Source organism: Podarcis filfolensis, assembly GCF_964270895.1.
Source record: "Podarcis filfolensis genome assembly, chromosome: 5".
NCBI lineage: Eukaryota > Metazoa > Chordata > Lepidosauria > Squamata > Lacertidae > Podarcis > Podarcis filfolensis.
This window is the reverse complement of record NC_139608.1, coordinates 24593364-24599984: the sequence shown is the minus strand read 5'-3', so window position 1 is coordinate 24599984 and position 6621 is coordinate 24593364. Positions and strand designations below refer to the sequence as shown.

At 42.1% G+C, this 6621-nt stretch overlaps 2 protein-coding genes across 3 annotated transcripts in view; both read left to right on the top strand.

Moving 5' to 3' along the window:
* Nucleotides 1-6621, top strand: part of AGTR1 (angiotensin II receptor type 1) — a gene marked incomplete at its 5' end in the record, with an annotated part of 59560 nt that overhangs the window by 46028 nt on the left and 6911 nt on the right. Inside the window, one exon of the transcript XR_014547969.1 lies at nucleotides 4365-4469. The remainder of the gene's footprint in view (nucleotides 1-4364; nucleotides 4470-6621) is intronic.
* Nucleotides 4369-6621, top strand: part of LOC310762398 (carboxypeptidase B-like) — a 49179-nt gene continuing 46926 nt past the window's right edge. The window contains exon 1 of one of the 2 annotated variants that reach the window (XM_083613458.1): nucleotides 4369-4469. The gene's annotated coding sequence lies outside the window, so the exon portion shown is untranslated. The remainder of the gene's footprint in view (nucleotides 4470-6621) is intronic. The other variant, XM_083613459.1, reaches the window with a different exon arrangement.

The window sequence follows — 6621 nt, the reverse complement described above, 5'->3', positions numbered from 1 at the left end:
TACCAGTCTTACTTTAAAAAAAAAGTTAAATATGCTCTGGATCACAGGCAACTTTGCTGTCTGTCAATGTCACAACAGATTAGGATCCTTCCAGCTGGACCACCTGTCTCCATCATTGGGCAACCAAACAGCTGTTGGGAAGATCACAATCACAGCAAGATCGAGATAGCCTTGCCTTGCTGCTTTCCCTATCCCTCCAGTTCTAACCTAGAACTTCCATCAGCCCTGACCAGCAAAGCCTATAGTCAGGGATGGTGGAACTTGTGGTCTCCAACATCTGTTGGACGCCAGGTTGGGTAAGCTTACTTTAATCTTTGTAAAATATGGAGGTTGCATTTAGCAGTGAGGATGGGCAGCAACTGATTTCAGTGGAACATAAAGCCAATTCACACTTCATTGGCAATGAACTGGCCGTCCCCAGCTCACCAGCACAATCTGCATGTAGGGTCCCGGGGAGAACAATTCCCTCCTTGCTATATAGTAGAGGCTGAGCCATTTGAGGGGACATGAGAGCCATTTACCATTACAACTAGCAGCAGCACTCTCTTTTTTAGAGCCAACTATGATTATGGCAGGGACATGGGTGGCACTGTGGGTTAAACCACAGAGCCTAGGACTTGCCAATCAGAAGGTCGGCGGTTCGAGCTCAGTCCCTGCTCCTGCCAACCTGGCAGTTCAAAAGTACGTCAAAGTGCAAGTAGATAAATAGGTACCACTCTGGAGGGAAGGTAAACGGCATTTCCATGCACTGTTCTGGTTCACCAGAAGGGGCTTAGTCATGCTGGCCACATGACCCGGAAGCTGTACGCCGGCTCCCTCGGCCAATAAAGCGAGATGAGTGCCACAACCCCAGAGTTGGCCACGACTGGACCTGATGGTCAGGGGTCCCTTTACCCTTACTTATGATTATGGCAACAGTGGTGGGATCCCATTGCTGTCTTCTCCTCAAAACCATGCACACTCTCTTGCTTTTACGTAGCAGTAGGTGCAGCTACCACAATACTTCCCTGCCATTACTGCTGCTTTAATTAAAGGACTAGAGGAAATATGGATGGGGAAAAGAAGAGAAAAAGACAACCATGGCTACCTCCAACACAGGCAGCAGTATTGCAGAGTTTTATGGCTTAAGAGAGAGAGACAGAGAGAGACAGAGAGATCCCACTGCTAAGGAAAATGCTCTTGCCCCCAACTAAACTAGCAAACCAGTTCAACCCAAAATGGTCCCCTGCCCACTCAATTTCAGAGGGAGTGTAGTACTTCAGGGGGAAACACAGAAACCTGGGGGGGGGGGGAATGTTGTCAGTCCTTGTTCGCACTACTGAATTTCATCATGCAGTTAGTACACAAGAATAGAAGGCAGAGGAGGTTGGATCAAACTGGGCAGCAGATGTCATGAGGTGGTAACCATCTCTGCGATCACAGTTCCTAAGGAAAGTGTGACTGACCACAGGAATGGCTGTTATATAAGACAGTGAATGCATGAGAGGGGTGGTCCTATGTGCATAGCTCATTAGCTACCACCACAATGGCAAATGCTCATGAGCACTTATCTTCTCAATTTCATGTTCCCGTCACGTCAGAGTTAATGGATGGCTCATTTGCCAAGAATGCAGAAAAGGTTTTCCCCAGTCTGGGCTGGATCCAGACTCTCCCACTGGAAGAAGGCAGGAGGTAGCTTTTGCTGATACTGCGCAAGCTGAAAAGCTATTCTAGAAGGCCGGTGACCCCCTGGAACAACATGGAAGATGCTGCTGGGGAGAAGGGATTGGCAAAAATCTCCTCAGTCCTTTCCTCTGCTGGATCTCTGTCCCTTCCAAAATGCAATGATGCCTTCAGTTCAGGGAAGGGCAAGTCTGGATCCAACCCAAATAAAGATTTTCTTTTCTGCTGGCAGAATTCTTTTTAAATGATGGCTTGCTGAAGTTGTAAATAAAGGTATTTATTTCTATTTATTGTATAATAAAGCTTCATCTGACTCAGAGCATCATTTTCTCTAATCTTGGATTCAATGTTCTTTATCATAAATATATATTGATAGAATAGACTGAATTACTAAAGGATAGCACTTGGTGGTACAGGAAACACTATGCCTCAATGAATATATATATATTTATTAACATTGTGCTAGTGATTCCACAACATTGCTTGGTGACACTGAAATTAGTAATCGCCTAAAGCTGTATATGAGTTTCTAGTGGGCTTTACATTTACTTTAATATCTTCCTCTACACATTTTGTATATAGGAACTGTCATCATTCAAGGAACCCAAAGTTAAATTTCATGTTCTATAAATGTGACACCAAAATGGTAACACTTGTAGTTTCTTTTATCTAGTGGTGTTATTTTGTTGTATTTAGTGTAAAAAGTGTTACTACAAAACTGTCTATCATATACATTTTATGGGTAGAAGCCAACTAAATCATATTCAGAGTACACCCATTAAAATCAATGGTCTTAGGTGACTTCAACTCCCATTTATTTAAATGGGTTTACTGTAAGTGTGACTAACATGGAATATCACCCTATATTGATACAAGCTGTGAAATATATTGTTCATGTGATGTATTGAAATTTCAAAGCATAATCATGACTGCTTTTCTAGCTGTATTATTATGGAACATGTAGTAGTAAGCTACTCAAAAATTCCATGATACTTGTGGAAAATTGCAAATGTTTAGTCTACGCTCATCTATCCTCCTTCGGAAACCCAACAAAGAAGAGCAATCCCAATTCCAGGAACCACGTTCACTTCAATGGATGTTCTCTACTTGGTGGCTTACTCATCGACTTCAGTGGAGGCCTGGAGCTCTACTGCACCCCCTCTACTAAAGTGAATGGGACAGCTCTTCTATGCAGCTGCCAGAGTCACTGTGCACATAAGGGATCACTTGATCACTTTGTTTTCTTGTCTCTAGAACGTCCCTTGTTTAGTTGAGTTTGTTGCCATTCATCATTGAATTAATAAGCGCAGTGAAAAAGAATACACAGCAAATTCACACAGAGAAAGTAGTCAAAAACTTCTGAAGTATACTCCTTGCTAACTCAAATTAGTGATAAAGGCCACAAGCCATGAAAATCATAGGTTTGAAAATTGAAACGTTTTTAATTCCACATTCGTGTCTTTGTTTGGTGCTAAAGCACTGTATTGACCGTGATGGTTTAATATACATTTCTTTGCATTTCTTTGAACAACAGTGAACAACCACACCTGAATTTCAGCATTAATCAAAGTGAACCAAATGCAAAATATCTTCAGTGGCATATTTTCTACAAATGCAACTCATAAGTTATGTCATCGTGTTAACTGTTGTCTACTTGTATGAGAATAGCTACTGAACCATGTGTCTTTCTTGATATGTTCTATGTGTGGTATCAGTTGTCATGTGTTGAGTGGTTCTGATGATATTATCCATAGAAGGTAAATAGTGCACATAGAAACCATGTGTAGCAATACATTTAAAATATTTTTTTCCTGCTATAGATAGTGAGCAGCACTGGTGTTTTCATTTAAAGTTAAGAAAAGTAAAAAGAAACTTGGGGAGCGTTCAAATGAAAAGTTCCTCCCTGCACTTCTGTTATCAACTAAGGTTATTAATTATTTTACATATTGTAAGTCTCAAATATATGTCACTTTGAACATCCAGGATATCTGATTTAGTCAGTCAGAGTAGACCCATTCAGGTATGAGCCTGTCTTTTTTAAAAGTACTTCTTTTTAAAGGAATTAACCATTAAAATGCACAATTTATTGGGGGCAGCTTTTTAATCCAGCCAAAAATTTTAAATATAGCTACTGATTGATTAAATCAGGGATTTGGAACCTTTGTCCCTGGACTACAACTCCCATCATCCCTAGCAATGGTCAGGGATGATGGGAGTTATAGTTCAGGAACATATGGAGGGCCAAAGGTTCGCCATACCAGGATTAAATGTTGCAGCTCTATTGAAAGAAATTAAAAACTGATTTCAATTAAAGTTCCCATCCATATTTTGGTTCATGGGCGTCTTCTACTAAGCCAAATGGAGTCCCCAAATTCTGTTCTAGAGGTCCCCAAACTGCTGGGGATTAGGGGGGAATTTGATGCAGTTCACATTTATAGGCAAACTTATCTTATTTGCACTTCTGAAATAATACATGGACCAAAACACAGCTATCCTCCAAAATGCACACTTCTCTGAATTTTGCAACGGATTTCTCCAGCCAGGTAATGTGCATAAAATTCATATACTGGGGTAAAGTGTGTATAAAATGCATATTTTAGTGAAACTAACATCTAAAAATGCATTATCTGTGGGGAAATTGCATCCAAAAATGTACCTAATGGGAGAAATTTGCACTAAAATGCTGCTGATTTTTTTTTTAGGCAGACTTGTATCTTTTAAAAAACAAATTCGCAAAACCATGTGTATATGAGGAGAACTGAAGTGGCCAGTCACTGTGAGAACAGGATGCAGGGATGCTGTACTGGGTGAGCCATTGGCCTGATCCAGCAGGCCCATTTTATGTTTTTATGATTGGAAAAATTAGAAACGGATTAAAAAAACCCAAAAAACCTGCAATTTGCAAATTTGCCAATCCTTACCCACAACCCTCTAGAGCTGATTTTGGGGGTGCACCGAGGCTGGAAGGGACAGAAGAGGGAGAGGAAGTTCTGTTACATGCACTGCAGCATCGGATGAGACCCTATATTATGGCACATTCTTTTAGCTCTGTCCTCTTTCTTTCTGACAAAGTGCAAATATTTTCTGTTTTAGTGGATTTCACCAAAATGAAGAGGGTAGGGGAAGTTCATTTTTACGCAGAGCTTCAGGTATCAAAGTATACACCTTAAATATTCAGTTTACAGCCACAGGGTTTCTTCCAGCTGCATCTTGCAGCTGACAACATGCCTCCTAACAGAGGAGGTAAGAACTTTCCAGCTGTTCCTCCTTGCCCTGCAGCCCCTGGGCTCCCTCCCCAAACTACTATGGAGGGTCTCTGGAGTAGAGGAGCATGCAGGAGGACTGCAGTGAGGAAGTAGAAACTGCTGGAAATTGCTTCTCTCCCCATCTTTGATCTTCAGTTGAGCGATGCCATAAGAACAAGTAGAGAAATATTAACCAAGATTGAAAAGGCCCAAATCTTTTCCTAAAGTGAATATGTTTGCTGCACTAGTTGATTTTTTCCTTCTACCACAAAAGCTATAAGAGAGTTAAATTGAACACACCATTATTTTTACAGTAGAGGGTATATTGCCGCTTTATTTTTCAAACTCCTAGAATGTAGCTCTTCACTGTGAAAATATAAACCACCAATGAAAGCCAGCTGTTCCCACTACAGATCTGTAAGCAGACGGAGAGAGAATGGACATTGCTTGCATACTACTCTTTAGTGATATGGTGTGAGCATCATTTCATACTTTTTATATGAATTGTGAATTTTATCGAAATAAACGCTGCTTATTTTGAAACTGAGCAAGTCTCGTCAAAGGAACTGTTATTATTTCTGTTAACCGCAAGTGACCCAATAGTGTGGCATTGTGCATAGTATTTACAAAACAATAGGCCATTTTGCTGCACCATCTCTGCTCTATCCATTGGTGGTCTTAGAAGTGTTCGTGTCAAATGCAAAAAGTCAAAATAGCATCCTTTTGTCTGGATTCATGCAGCTTTCTTTGTTACTTACACACACACACAAACACACACACATCAGTGGGAGGGCTATATGTGTGAATACTATGATTTGCATGAACAGAAAATCTGCATATATTTATATCTCTATCTCTATCTCCATATCCTTCTTATTGCCTCCCTGAGAATGGTACTTAGACACAACCAGCTGCTTACCATTCCAATGATACATCTTGAACAGAGTGTTGTGCAGAAGACATTCCCAAATCTGCTTCAGGAAATGTCTCGTTTGGAGAATGTTGGGATCACGTCTAATGACTCCTACATATATGGCTGGGTGTGAAACCTGTGGTCCTCCAGATCTTGTTGAACTACAGAGCCCCTGACTGCTAGCCAAACTGATGGGTGTTGGAATCCAGTAACACGTTCTCCATCTCCTATTTCAACTGTTAAGGATTTCTTAAGGCAGAGACTGCCAAGCATTTTGGGCCCAGAGAAACTGTTTTAGGCATTAAACAAGCCACAACTGCCACTTACCCTGTGGGCTACAAGGCAATGCTTCTTCCAAGCCTCATTTCCATGAGGTGGAAGGGGAGAGACACCTGCAGGTGGCAGGTAAGGCCTTTATGGGCACGTGAGGGACGCGGGTAGCGCTGTGGGTTAAACCGCAGAGCCTAGGACTTGCCGATCAGAAGGTCGGCAGTTCGAATCCCCGCCTCGGGGTGAGCTCCCGTTGCTCAGTCCCTGCTCCTGCCAACCTAGCAGTTCGAAAGCACGTCAAGTGCAAGTAGATAAATAGGTATCGCTCCAGCGGGAAGGTAAACGGCATTTCCGTGCGCTGCTCTGGTTCGCCAGAAGCGGCTTAGTCATGCTGGCCACATGACCCGGAAGCTGTACGCCGGCTCCCTCGGCCAATAAAGTGAGATAAGCACCGCAACCCCAGAGTTGGCCACGACTGGACCTAATGGTCAGGGGTCCCTTTACCTTTACCTGTGGGCACCACGGTGGCAT